At 44.0% G+C, this 15,123-nt stretch overlaps 1 protein-coding gene across 3 annotated transcripts in view; it reads left to right on the top strand.

The window, feature by feature from the left end:
* ARHGAP24 (Rho GTPase activating protein 24) overlaps positions 1–15,123 on the top strand; it is a 175,994-nt gene that overhangs the window by 78,949 nt on the left and 81,922 nt on the right. The window contains exon 1 of one of the 3 annotated variants that reach the window (XM_027692817.1): positions 11,841–12,008. The exons of 1 other annotated variant lie outside the window; for it this stretch is intronic. The gene's annotated coding sequence lies outside the window, so the exon portion shown is untranslated. Of the gene's footprint in view, positions 1–11,840; positions 12,009–12,264; positions 12,288–15,123 lie in introns of those variants that run through there. One more of the 3 variants, XM_027692818.1, reaches the window with a different exon arrangement.

Below are 15,123 nucleotides of genomic sequence, written 5' to 3'. Positions count from 1 at the left end.
TCTAGCTTCCAAAGACATCTGTTTTTCCCTTGTATGAACTAATAGGTCATATTCTCTTTTGTTGTGTTGTGGGCATGGCAAACTCCACCTGCTGAAGTGAAGGCAGGCTAGGGCCAAGCCAGGGCAGCTCTGATGACCAGCAATGTCTTGAAACCCAAGTCTGAGAGAACCTTCAGAATGAAGCTGATCATTGAGTGTAATGTACTTACATTCTGTGTAAGTGTAAGCTTAGAAAATGTCAAGTGACTTGGTATTTGCTGGTTTCCAGCTAAGCATGAGCAATGGGATACTCCAAGGTGGTTGTAAAAGGAAAAGAAATGTTGTACAGTAAGTTTATAAATGGGTTTTACAGGATCAGTTATGTTAAAAGATGCTCAAGTTTCTTTTAAGGTTTTGATCCCCTTCTTTTTGCCTTCCCTAGTGCTATAAAGGAAAACTTTCTTTTCAGCTTGTGAATCACCTTAGTGCAGACCCAGGTTGTTTTTCAGCTTCTCATTATCTTTTAATATTCACCTGATCAAGTGAGTCACTTACTGCTTAATTGCTTTAATTTGCTGCTGATAAACTGATGGTGACTGAGTTTGAAAAGCTCTCTGAGCAATTCTTATGGAAGACAGGGAATATCTCTATTAATAAACATTGCTTTCATAGACTATAGTTGTTCTAGTTGTCTTGGAACATCTTTGATTCAAAGAGCTTTTACACGGAATAATAAAAATGAGAAAATTTGCTTACTGACCCTGGAATGGTCTTTGTTCGAAGAGGCAAGTCTCTGGTAAGAGAGGATTGCACTCCTGCACGGTGCTTTCTCTGACAGCCCCGGCTGTTTCTTTTGAAAGCCCTTTGCCCTTGTTCATTGTGTGGCTGACCCTGCAGCATTCCTGTGTGCTTCTGGCCCTTTGAAGAGTATTTTGAGATAAAACCATTCGCTGTGATACATTGCGTATTTTAGTCTTTGGAAGTGTAACTTCCCCAGCTAGAAAAGAAAATATTACCCCATCAAAATGTACTATTTTCTTACATAATTCAGATGACCTGCTCCATAAACAAGAATGTAGGGTCACATTTGCTTTAAATAGCTGTTTTGTCCCTTTGACATTGCTGGCAATTATTTTGCCTTCACTGGTAACTGGATTGCTTTTTGTAATGCAATCATTTCAAAGGTGTTTAGTTAATGTGGTTCAGTGCCTGGGGCAAAGGCTTGCTGGCACCTCTGCCCTCCCTTCTGCAGATCTACTCTGCACAGTACAGGTTGTTCACACACGGGTTGTGCCTCTGTTTGCACACCAGGGCACACAGTGAGACTTTTCTGTGCACCTGCAGGTTTAACTTTGCCATGGACACTCTTGATGCCACCAAAATGTGGATTATGATGCAGTTCTTCCCTTGTACAGGATTCCCTTGGTTGGCCAAGCTGTTCTCCAAGTTCTTTTTTCCTGTCTTAACTTGTGACTGGAGTTTTTCAAGGGAATCCTGAGCAGATAAGACAAAAGAAAACATGGAGAAAGGCCTATTTAAAATAAAGGCATGCTTTCCATCATTGAAGGTTTTCCCTCTGAAATCTTAAAAAAGGCTGCCTATAATCATATGGTATTTTCTCCAAACTAATGACTTTCACCAAGAAACTTGGCTTATGCTGTCCTGTAGAGCAGCCAAAGGAGAGGTAATATTTAGCAGATTTGACATGAGAGATCAGTAGGAATGTAAATAGAGTAGCCCTCCAAAAGACACTACAGCCAGAGCAATCATCCTGCAGCTTTGATAAATTTGCTAACATCTGTTCTGGTGCCATTTCTGCTGTACAGACCTGCCATTAACCATGGAGATAAAAGGGCTTTAATTAAAGGAGCAGATTGACATGTTAAACTTTGATAACATTATGCCATCTGGGTGGGTTATATTTGCAATTCTCTCCACAGCTTCTTAGATTTAGGGTATATTTCAGCACTGCCCCAGTTGTTTTTGGGAAGATGCACTGACCCCAGAGCTCTGGGGTTCCTAGGGCAAGGTGTCAGGCTCCAAGTATGTGTAACAAGATGTATATTACAGCATCTCACCTCTGAGCTGCGTAGTTTTTCTTTTACGGTTTAGGTTTTGCTATGAGGTCTGGTTTACTAACGTACCACTACCTAGTGCTAGCCACAACCACTACTGTAGATTTCAGGTAATACAAGGCACATAAAAATTACTTATTTACCATAACTAAACCTCAGTTTGGGCCACAGATAAAGAAACATTTGAGACGTGCCTTAACCAAGGCCACAATGCTGATGCTGTGTTGTTGCCTGCTCCCATTCCTCAGGGTGGAAGAACTGTGTGGCTGGTGGAGGAGACTGCATTTTAACTGGCAGTGTAGTATGGGAGGCTGTGCCAGGAGCAGGGGACTATCCACTAGTGCAGCCACTACTGGTGAAGCTTTCAGATAGACCAGAACTGCCAGGACATGGAGATCAATGGAATACCTGACACTGTTCATCTATTCATTCCCTGCTAGCAATGTATCACTGGGTTCATACAAAATAGTCAGCTCAAGACAAGATTGCTCATAATTAAGATGGAAATTGATAAGTAAAATTTTGCAGTGCTTTAGATGCCTAATGTGCTGAGTGTATTCAACTTACATTGTAGTTATTTGTCATCCCCTCAACTTGTAATAGATTAGAGCAGGGTGTTTAATATGATGAGATGCGGTTATAAATAAAAGGCTTTTTATAGGTTCAGAGAAAATCTTTATACAGTTTAATTGTGTAGACAGGTTCAATTCCCAGGAAGGCCAAGAGGGAAATCAATTGATAATTTTAATCCAGAATCAATTTCCTTTAAGCTTTTGAAACGTGCTGATCCAACTTTTTCACTCAGCAATCGGTTTCTGCTGAAGTAGCAGGTGCATTGTGTCTGGTGTGTTACTTCCACTGGGCTCCCCCTTATACAAAGCTGAAGTAGCTGGTGAACAGATGAAGCCTTTCAGGAGCTGGTACTGCTATACTGATCTTGACCTATTTGAGCTAATACTTACCTGTCTGCCAACATTTCTGTCTCTGAGTGAGACCATCTTCTTTCTGCTGCAATATATGAGCTGATGCTAAAAGGTACATTGCAAAGTGCTGCCTGCTTCCTGCCTTTTCAGCTGCAGGAACCTAAAGGAAAGGATTTGTCAGGACTTGAAGAAATTTAAATGTCTGAAAAGGTCTGACCAACTGCATGGGAGGCTCTGGATAAAATCCAGTAGCCTGCGTAGATTTCAGACTCCTTCTCTCCCCTGATAATGACACTTGGAAAAATTGATAACTCTTACTTTAGTTTTTATGTAACCCTTTTTTTAGAGTACAAGGATTAGGAACAAGGCTGTCTTTGACCGGCTAGGCCCCTTTTATCCAAGTGGTAGCAAGTTTCCTGCAAAAGCCCACGACTTGCACTGTTTTTTGTCTCTGTTTTTGTGTAATCACTGTAACCACAAAAATTTGTTGAGCTGTTTCAGTTTGTTTGAAGGAAGGATGTCAGTTAGGACAAGTATGTTTGGAAATTCTGATGATGCCAGATTGTAGCTCATCTAGTACCTGGAAGGACACTGGGGTTTTGTAAGTGCTGTTAGTCTGGCTGTAATGCCATGCCTGTGTACACATTTTATCTGGACAGGCTTTAAAAAGAAAGCAATATGAGCATCAAATGAAGAAGTTGTGTGCTTCCAGATGTAGATATAAAGCTAAGAAAAGGGGAGAAGAATAGACAAAATAAGGGAAATTTATGCTTCTAATAGTGAATGCACATCTGCAGTTTGGAAACATGCTGCATTTGTCATATTAATGACAAATTCCTGTATGCTTTTGAAGTATTCTTACTCCACTTGAAATTATTTAAAGGATTTTTGCAGGACATGACATATCCTGTGCATCATACTGTGTCTGAAGGTTGCCTCTCGCTGTACGGTTGTACTGGTTGGAAACATTCTGATTATTTATCTTGGAGTAAATAGTACTGGCTGCTTCCAAATGTTATTAAATAGTTCTGTCTCCTGGTGTGATAGTGTATAGTATATAGATACATATAGAATACCTGAGCCAAGGCTTTGTGGGTGCTTGTACTTGTGGCTTGTCTGTGTGTATCTCACCTGGGGAGAAGGATCCTGCCTTACAGGGCTGATTTTGCTTAGTTTCACAAGGTTCCCAGCGTGCTTGTAGTAGACACAGATGCACATAGGATATAGCAGGCTTCAGGGTGTTTAACTTCTTGGTGCTCCATAAGGATTACATGTTTGTAAAGGGAGAAGCAATTGTGCTTTATCTCCTTTGAGAAGTGTGCAGTTGAGGGAAGTACAGGAAAAGGTTATCTAAACAGTATAAGACCATGCTGAGCTTGGAACTATATTGGATTGGTTCAGGGGTGGTGATGGCAGTATAAAAAGTCACATTCTTGTTTTCCAAAGGAGGAAGAGAAGCTGCACCTTGTGTTCCTGTCCACAGGCGTCAGGGTTGCAGTGAACCTGCCGCACAGGTCAGGGAAGCACAGCATGAGGGAAGGCTCTAATGAGCCCTGTCAAAGTAAAAAGCCCATAAATATCACTGGAGCTGTGAATCTATCCCCAAGTCTCTGTTTGGGTGTAAAATAGATCCTTCATGGAGTGCTGGCAGCAAGCCTAGATGTTTTCTGACAGGGCTCTGCTCTCAGCACTGTTTGATCCTGCCTTTTGGAAGATACTCAGAATTTCTTTCTTCTCTAGCCTGGACTGACGAAGAAATAAGGAGTTTTTTAGTAGCTGCTAAAAGCTATGCAGTGTGACAGCTCAGATCCAACAGCCAGCAAAAATGGGCCGTTCAGGTAGGAGGCTCTTTGGAGTGGTAAATTCCAGGATTCCTCAGAGGTGCCCACTCCATACTGCACTTGAGCAAGCCAAATTGGAAATAAAATCAGGGCTATCCCCCAACAGAACAGGTGGTGTCTGCTGAGGACACCTCTACCCTAGGCAATTATTATTTGTTATTTTTAGTTTAGTTAGTGATGGATCGTGTAGTGGCAACAGCTAGGGAACAAATAACACTACATTTCTGCTCCTGGAGCTGCCTCTCTCAGGTGTTTTTTGATATTTCACTGTTGCCTCATTAAATACTCAGCTCTGGGGTCCCCTCAGGAAGGACAGTGACCTGTTGGAGCAAGTCCAGAGGAGGACCCCAAGCTGATTAGAGGGATGGAGCACCTTTCCTACGAGAAAAGGCTGAGTGAATAGGGTTTGTTCAGCCTGAAAAAGGGAAGGCTTCAGGGCGACCTAATTGTGGCCTTCCTGTACCTGAAGGGAGCCTACAAGAAAGATGGAGAGAGACTATCCACAAGAGCATGTAGTGACAGGACAAAGGGGAATGGATTAAAACTGAAAGAGGGTAGGTTTAGATTAGACAAAGGGGAATGGATTAAAACTGAAAGAGGGTAGGTTTAGATTAGATAACAGGAGATATACTGGAGTACCCGTCTTGTCTCATGAGCGCTTTTTGACTCAAAGTTTACACGATTGTGTAATAAAGTTTTGAATCCACATCTGAGCTTTCCGAATTCCCCATTTAATTAATAGATTTTTATTTATTCCTCTTTTTTTGTAAACCAAGGAAATAACAGCTGGTGTTTGCTTATGTCAAGTAGACAGATGCATCACACAAACACCATACTTTCCCAGCATCAAAACTGAAAGGGAGATAATGTCTGAAGGGCAATTTGTGTATACATCTGTGTTTATGAACCTGTTCATTTCAAATGCAACAAACAGATGTAAGAGGAAGACAGAAAAGATGTTGTCCTTTCAGAGTACAGCCTCACCATATTTTTTTTCCTCATGTTTTCTTCCAGACCTGCTATAACATTTCTCATATCTCCCATTCTCCTTAGGAGTAAGCTCTTTGGAAAGCAACGTATTTTGACAATTTCTTTAGCTCTTGGAGAGAGTTTCTCTAAGCTGCAAGGCAGAACAGTAGCCAAAAAATGAAGTTGGACAAGTTATATAGTGTGCAGCTGAGAACCCCTTCCATGGCACAGCTGACAAAAGCTTCTGTGAGAAGATCTCGGCATGTCATATTCAGAGTTATTTGGGCATCCCTGAGGGCTGTATGAATATAACCAATTCAAACCCCAAATGCACAAACATGCAGGGAAGGACTAATTTCTTATATATCAGCTGAACTAGATTTGGACTGCAGTGAAGTTGGAAGGAAATGGAGGAAAGCACTCTGGAAGATTTACTCCTGCTAAAATATGCAAAACCAGATGCTGCATCTGTATCCCATAGGAAATAATTTCTGTGCCTCATTCTCATTTCTGTGGTTGTAATGATCTTTTTGCAGATATGGTTGTGCATGTGACTGACTTCTCACCTGTTCATGAAATGTGTATAGCAATTTTATCCAGCAGAGTAACTGAAAGAACAGTTCAGCTTCTCATCGGAATGTCTAATAATGCTCATTATTGTAATGCTACTTTTAGTAATTTTGAGGAACAAGCTGACAGCTTTACTTTCAATAGAGATTATCTTATTGACAGTAAGAGACTTGTTGATGAGATGGAGGGCAGATCCAAATCTGGACATCCCCATGTTTTCTAGAAGCTTTTAACAAAGAACCCAAAGTGTCCTTGTCACATTAAATTCCCTAAGCAGTTGGGGATTAATGGGGACTTCAAAGACTCCCCTCACAGTGTTCTGTGAGCACCTACACTGCATAGCTGTCTTCCTTCATACCTCATTCTTTAATATATATGTGATTGTATTACTAAACATATGTCATAAAACACAGGGGATACGCTGGACGGTTAAATTTATGTTAGCATATGATCCTTAATTCACATTTCTGGGTGTTGCTCCCATTTTATATGGGTGTAGCCCAGCTGGCACCTCTGAAAACATTCCTGCCTTAAACTACTAAAACTGAAGGGAAGAAGAGGCTCAAATTCCATTTAAGCATGCACTATGAAAAAAAAAAAGCGTTCTGAAGTCATATGAAGGATTAAAAATGATCCCAATGAGCTCAGTTACAGTCTCTCCAGTAATGAGGGATCTTTTCATTGGGATGTGAAGCAAATGCTTTAAGTGGCAGACCCCAGATCTTAAGAGGCAGAGCAGAAATTACTAAGCAGTTGGTTTCATCAGTTCAGAAATATAATTTATTACTGGTGATGGTACTAGGGAAAAAAGCAAAATGTCTGGCAAAGCAGTTTCCTTCATCTCTGCCAGCTGGCGGGAAAGGAAAACTTGTTGAACAGTCTGGATGAGGGAGCTGCGGTCAGGATCATGACATCTGCAGGCAGCAAAGTTGCTAAGTTTCCCATCTTTCTGTTCCTCCCCTTGTTCCCTGCCCACCTACACACACAGCTGCTCCCTGCCCGGGCAGTCCTGGTATCCACTGATGTCCAAAAACTTCAGGAACGCGGCCCCACAGTGCTGTGGCCAGTGCTGAGGCAGTCACTGAAACACGTGCTGTTTACAAAACATTCCTCTGAATATTCCTGGGTGCAACAGAGAGCAGAAGTGGGAGACAACAAAAGGAACAGAGAGAGATTTCTTGCCTTTTCTATGAACTGCAGGAAAGGTAGGAGGCTATTTATAGCCTAGTTTTTACTGAGGGAATTCAGAAGTTGAGAGCCTTATCTTCGATGTAGTGAACCTTGTGAGGCTATTGACTTGTTTAGGTGAAAAGTGTAACTCATCTTTCACACATAGAAATGGTGTTTATGATCTTGAATTGCTGTGCTTGATCAGGAGCCATAACTCCAGTGCTTCAGAAACTATTTTTAAAAAGGCTTACCCTCCAAAAAGGCTAGGGTAGCCTAAGTGTAACTCACTCTTTTGCCTTTACACAGTGTGAAGACTCAAGGTCGTGGCTTGGACACTGATTAGCTTTTAAGCATTAGTTTTGCATTTGTTGGATTTCTTTTTTTTTTCTTTTGAGTTACCCAACCAGTCCTTCAGAATATGGAATTATGTTCTGTACCATGCTTTACATTTCTCATGAGTGATTAACTTAGGTACAGTAACAGAGAGGATTCAGGCTAACCCTGATTTGGCGGGAGGAATCCTACAGCACAAAGCTCTGGAGGTTTTGTCTCAGTTGAAAAGTGACCACTGTTTTCCAGGGCACTCTTGGGCCCAGGAGTTGGTGGTTGTTCTTGCCCATATGCTTTTGACCAAAACAGTCTTATGGGCTGGCTCCCAACCAAATTCATCTTGCAGTCTCTCTCACCACTATATGGGACCACCATACTCTGAGGGATTTAGGTGGATGTTCAGAAGGAGTTTTCTCAGGAGGACAGAGAGGTTTAACCTCGGCAATTCAAATGACAAATGATGCATACTTGCTGTGATGTGGTTCAGCTGTCTGCTCTTTCCCTGCATAGTCAGCCAACATCTGACTCTTTTGAGAGTGGCTGACTGTTGAATACTGACATCACTGGCTTGCTGCTGAACAGGAGAGGTGAATTAGTCCCCCAAACCACTGAAAAGTTCTCAACACCTCTTCACCTCCATCTTACCAGCACTGCTGGGTCCCAGGCTTTGGGAATAACAATCCAGGTTGGCACAAACACAGACCCACCAGTGTCAGTGGAGGAAGAGTTGGTATGTGAACTGTTACAGGAGCTTCACCCCTACCCATTGATGGGCCCTGACAATATCTGTCCAAGGGTGTCAAGAGAGCTGGATGACGTTGTTGCGAGGCTGCTGTCTTTGGGAAATCGTGGAGATTGGGGAACGTCCGAGAAGGCTAGAAGAAGGCTAATGTCAACCCCACCTACAAGAAGGGCTTAGAGGAGAACCCAGAAAATTACAGCTCCATCAGTAATTCCTAGTAATTTCCCAGTTCCTGGGAAAGCTACAGAATGAACCCTCCTGGGGGCTGTCACAAGAAAATTGAAGCACGTGATTGGAAAAAGCCAGCATGGATTCAACAAGGGCAAATCGTGCTTGGCAAACCTGATCACCTTCTATGGCAAAGGAACCTGTTTGGTCCCAGTGGGGTGAGAGGTGCACAGTGTCTACCTGGATTTCTCCAGGGCTTTGGATAGTGTTTCCCACAGCCTCCTCCTGGACCAAGGTAGGTGTTATGGTCTAGACAAGTGATTGATGTGGTGGGTGGGAGCTGTCTGGCAGGCAGCACCCAGAGGGTGCTGGTAAATAGTTTCTTTCCTGACCTGTCACAAGTGGGCTCCCCTGGGGATCGATATTGGGCCCAGCACTGTTTAAAATATTCACAAGTGATGTGGATGATGGGACCAAGTGCACCCTGATGAAGTTTGCCAGTGATACCACACGGAGCGAAGAAGTGGACACTTCAGAAGCGAGAGCCACCCTGCAGGAAGACCTGGATAGTCTGGAAGAGTGGGCTAACAAGAACCTTATGAAGTTTAACAAGGACAAGTGTAAGGTCTTGCACTTTGGAAAACATAATCTGGAATTGCAGCACAGGCTGTGATGTGTCTAGCTGGGAGCAGATCTGTGGAAAGGGACCTGGGAGTCCTTGTAGACAGTAAGCTCAATATGAGCAAACACTGTACTGCTGTGGCAAAGGGAGCCAACAGGACGGTGGGATGCACCAACAATGGCATCACCAGCAGGGATAAGGAATCATTATCCTCTTCTACTCAGTGCTTGTCAGGCCACACCTGGAATACTGTGTTCAGTTTTGGTCTCTGCTGTACAAAAAAGATGTGGACAGGCTGGAAGGAGTCCAGAGAAGGGCCAGAAAAATGATCAAAGGACTGGGAAGACTGCCATATGAGGAAAGGCTGAGAGAACCTTGTTCAGCCTTGAGAAAAGGAGGCTTAGGCAAGGCCTTATATCACCATTTTCCAGTATTTAAAGGGTGGCTACAAAGACGCAGACTCCCTTTTTATAAGGAGTTGCATGGAAAAGGTAATGGTCACAAGTTACTCCTGGGAAGATTCCAATTTCTATCATCACTCTATGAACCCAGTAGAGGAGAAGCAGCTGCAGAAAGCAGGCTGCTCAGACCTGAGGGACGGGTGATGCCTGTAGCTCTCTCACTGTCCTTCTGACTATGTAGAATTGTGAATTATTGAGAAAAACAGTGCTGAATGTGATACTTGCTTGACATAACTGCAAGAGTCTGTGACCCAGGGCTGCCTTCATATTAACAGCGGTGTTCTGGTGATTTCAGTAAGGGAAGGAACTGCTGTGTAGTGTTGGAATATGATGTATTAGGAGGGGAATATTCCACTCCTGTGGTGACTTCACTGGGTGCAGCTGGTCCTCAAAATGTGTTTTGAAGTAGCTTCTCGTTAGGATCAACTCATGGGAAGTAACAGATGGTGTAGTGAGACTAAATTAGTGAGAACTTTGTGCTCTGTTAATGCTCTTTCTCTCTATAAATAATAGCTGGGGAGTGGAGCAGGAATGAAGATGCTATTATGTTTGTGGCTACCTCTGCTGCTATGTAGATGTTACAGGATGCCTTGCAGCATGTTTTGTCAGCAATAGAAAGGAGCAGAAGGAATTTGCCAGCCCTTTCACAAGGGCAAAAATATTGCAGTTCTCCTGAAAAACAAATAAAATCGAAGCAAGGCTCAAAGATGTATGAGGGGAAGCAAAAATGTGGGAGACAATTTTACATTAACAGCCAGTCTTGTCGCTTTCAGCTTCTTCCCACAAAAATCAGCAAAAGAAAAAACAATGTCTCTCCTCTGATATTCCCAGTAACTCCCCAGCTTTACTTTCATACTGAAATTTTCCTTTAAATTATCTGTATCTGTAGATTTCTTTTTCTCTCTGTGTGTTTATGTATGTCACTAAGTATAGTCATATACTGACTTGGTGTAGCACAGACTAAAGTCATAGATGGCATCTGCTCATTGATGTATATTATGTGATAGAATCTGCATTTTTAGATGCTTTTCTTGAGTAATGTCTACTGGTGGTAGTAAGGCTTAATTCTCTGTGCTTCAGACATCCTGGCTTGCTGTCAGGCATCCTTCACAGCTGAAGCAACTACCAGGAGAATCACTGTGACTTGTAGAAGGCCACAAGTGGCTGCTGCCAGCCATCATCTGCATCTTCACATTTTTTTGTGTGCCCCAGTGCAAATGTGTCTGAGTCTGATGTCCACTGACTGGAAGTCTCTCATCTAAATCTGCATCTGGCATCCCAGCTTGGATATTGGCAGCAGTGCTGGCATCTTTGTCTTGAATGACATTTTTTGCAACTTTGGTCTTCAGTGATTGTTTTCAGGCCGCAGTAATGAAAAGCTTTGCAAAAAACAATTTCTCCTGAGGGTTTCTTTTTCTGGACTTGTCAGTCTGTGCCATGAACTTTCATACGTAGGTCCATTTTGTACACTTTTCTGCAGAGCTTATTAACCGCCCTGCAGGACAGACAGTTCTGTTAATCATCCTCTTGAGGTGTTAGGATGAAATTATGCTCTGTTTCCCACGCCAGCACTCACTCCACAGTGGAAGCAGGTGTTCGTATTATTAAAAACAAACAACACAAAGCCGAAAAACCCAACAATGTGAAACTTTGATTTGCAGCGGGACATACGGATTTCTGAACAGCTCAGAGACTAAGGAGATATACTTCCTCCAGGGATCTTTTATCATAAAAGCAGCTTAAGTGACTCACTCTTTCCCTGAGGATATTCTTAAAACAACTCCACTCAGTTTGTCTTTTAGTGGTCAGAAAGAGGATTTATTTTGTGCTGTCTTTCAAAAAAAAAAAAAAAGAAAAAACATCTTTTGAAGAAAGTCAATGGCCGTATTTCCAGGAGGGTCTAGGCTGTGTTAAAGGTCTGTACCACTCACTAACGCATGGGCTGGCTGGCACTATCTTCACTCAAGCAAGTGCTTCAGTGAAAAATTCAGTGCTATTTTTAGTTCTCTTACAACAAACTGCTTGATTGTAAGGCCTGGGGAACTGTGACACTGTGGTCGTGAGGGGTCTGCTGGAAAAGGCAGAAGGACGAGACACGGCAGCGTGGGAGCTACGCCAAGGACTCCGGCTGATGCAGAGAAGCACACATTGCAAGCAGGTATTTTAAATCATCTGGTAAGCCTTGATCTGCCCACGAAATGGATCTGCTGGTCAGAGCCAGGGCACGAAAGCGTTAGCTGGCTGGCTCTATCTCCTCCTGCCCTTAAAGATTTCATTCCATAAATTCCTGTCCTGACCGTCAGCTTTTAAATCGTCTCTCCTCGTTTCCTAGCCTTTTCTGGGATTTTACAGGATCTTTAAGGCAAGTTGGCAAATGGCAGTGGCGAAACAGAGATAAGTTTTCCCGAGCGAAGGCGTTCTGCTCGGCAGTGCCGGGGTGAGTAGCCTGTAGCAAGTCCTGAGTGCATTACCCAGCGCAGGGCAGCGCCCGGCCGGGGGTCGGGCGGAGCGGGCGGAGGGCTGGGGCTGTGTCCGAGCGCGGGCGGCCCCGCCCGGCCCTGCCGACCCCGCCGCTGCCCGCAGCTCGGTCCGAGGCGCGGGGAGCCGGTCCCGGGAGGTTCGGGGTCCGCTCCTGAGCTTCCCCCTTTCCCCGCCGCCCCGGGCGCGGTGGTCGCCATTCCTGGGCGGTGGAGTCACGGGCGGGACAGCGGCCAGCGGGGCGGGCAGGGCGCGCCGGGCTCCGGCTCCTCCTGCGGCTCCCCCGGGCCGTCCCGGCGGCGCGGGCTCCGCCGCCGGCCTGCGCCGGTCCCGGTGCCAGGTGAGCGTGGGGACGAGGCTCCGGAGCGTTCGCTTCCCGGAGGGACGGCAGCGCGTGCGGTGCCGCCGGAGGGGACGAGCGGCCGGATGGATCCCGGGCAGCATCCCGCCCGCCTCCCGGCCGGTTCAAAGCGCCGGGGCTGTGTCACAGCCTCTTGCGGCGTGCTTTTGTTGTAGGGACGAGGATCCCGGCCTGCTGGGGATGTGGGAGCTCCTCGCGTTCGCAGGGTGCTGGAGCAGCAGCTGGGCTTGGGCAAGGAAAGTTGAGCGTGTGTGCAGTGCGTTGGGGAGCAGGGCAGTGCTTTGCCGACTTGCGTTTGCTCCCTTTTGTTTTAACGCTTGCGAATTCCTTGCTTCAGAGTCAGACCCAGACTTGAGTGAGCCTTGATGCAGTTTAGCTGCATTGCTGTGTTTTAAAATAACTACTTGTGTTTCACCCTTAATGATACCATTATCTTAAAATAGCATGACGTGTTGCGTCCCTTGAGTTATTTGGTAGAATACAAGGAAGGGGAACTGCTGAATTCCCATGAACTCTATGCTTAAAGATCCTGCCCAGCTTCCAGCAAGCTGAGCTGCTACAGCCTCCTCAGTGTACTAGAAATGGGTATTACCAAACTCTGCTCTTTGCTGCTGTCTGTGGTCATGTTCTCTGCCTCAGCTGTGCTTAAGGTGCATTTGAGAAGACAGGTGAAGTGGCAGATTCATAATGGGGTTTTCCACGTGCTCCTGCTGGATATGTGTGTTTGTACATTAACAGTGCAGATGGTGCAAGCAAAGTAGCTGTAGCATGTGTTGGCTTATGTTTGCATGAACTGAGTTCACATAATTAGCTGATAATCAGTCATGTTCATGTGAGATGAGATAATTAAGTTTTGGGGCTTGTTTAAAAAAGAATCAAATACCTTCTTTTGTTCTCTCTGATTCTGGCCAATCCAGATTTTTATTCTCCAGAACTAGTCTTCAACACTGATTGCTGAGTTGCCAGTTTCAGCACTAGTTAAGATGCATTAGTTGACTTTTCTTCTGGGAAAATGTAGAAGTGGATGAGATTTTATTAAAACTTCAATGACATGTTTTAGAGCTATGGCAAATAGCACTTCTTTGGGAGTTGCTGTACATGTCAGCGTAGAGGAAAGCTGTGTGTCTGCTTATGGTGATTAAATGCACAAACTTTACTAAACAGCTGGAAAGGTTTCCTGGATGTTTCTTAATTGGTGTTGCATCTTCCCATCCAGTTCATCCTAAGGATTTCATGGGCAAGTACCACACAAGTAATTTCTAGAAATACTCACTGGTATGTCATAGCATTGTATTTTTGTTTGCACAGAGGATACTTGTGCACATTACAGTCTTGATACCTTTCAGGTAAAGCAGTACAGGTCACAGCTGGTATGTGCTGAAATTAGCCTGGCACAGAAGACAGTCTGTGTGACTAACCTGCATAATTTCATTTTTATATTCTTGTACCTCTGTACTGGAAAGACATGTAGCCCTCAAAGCAAAAGACAAACTCCATTATCTCTGAGATCCTACAGTTCTTCTCAATTACCTACAGACATTGTTCACTACTCTGCTTGAAGACAACTCAAAATAGGCAGCATTTGAGTTGATTTTAGGTAGAGTGAATATGAGAAGGAAGAGGAAGGTAGTTGTAATGCTCCCTGAGAACTGTTATGAAGTGAGCATGTGTTTACACAATATTTGGGTATAAAATCCCTTTTTTCTCTTCCCCCAGACCCTTAAGCCTTTTAATTAGGTCAGTGGGTGAGATGCTGTGCTGGTCACCTGTCACGTCTTGAGCACAGTTGGAGAAGGTGGTACTGCAGCGTTGTGTTCTAGCCCCCCAGTTCTGGAGCAGCTCATGGATGTTGTAGAGCTTCTTTCCTCTTCTCTGCAGTATGACCTGCTGCTGCCTCTGGGCTTCACTCTCCTAAATGCGGTTATGCTTGTACTTTAGTGTCTGTGCAGGCTCTGACACGGGGCAGAAATCTCATTTAAAGGAGGTGAAGTATCTTTCTGGTTTTATTGTTCCAGTTGGGAAGTGATGGATTGCACATAAGCAGTGCACCTGATATCTCTCGTGGGCTATAAATCCAAGCAGTGCAGCTCAAAATCAAACTGTGAAGTCCAGACTGACGTTGTCATTTAAATGTCCGTTCAAAGAAACACTGGTTTTTGAACTAGTGGTGAAAATGAGCAGTTGTCACATTCATTCTCATGTCCTGTAAATGCAGAGTTGTAAATCAGTTATGTAGTCTGTTTTAAAACTGCTTTCTGGGGTTTTTTTGGTGGTTTTCTTTTCCTTGATCTTTATTAGCTAATTCAAGTAGAATTGGCTTATTAATTAAACTTCATTTTCTAATGAATCCAGTTCATCCTTTTTAAGCCAAGTCTAATACAAAACCAAACTCATTCTAATCATTAAATGAAGTCATTGACTTTTCTGTCTGTGA

This window comes from Neopelma chrysocephalum, unplaced genomic scaffold (assembly GCF_003984885.1).
Source record: "Neopelma chrysocephalum unplaced genomic scaffold, ASM398488v2 Primary Assembly neopelma1_88, whole genome shotgun sequence".
NCBI lineage: Eukaryota > Metazoa > Chordata > Aves > Passeriformes > Pipridae > Neopelma > Neopelma chrysocephalum.
This window is presented reverse-complemented; position numbering and strand designations above follow the sequence as displayed.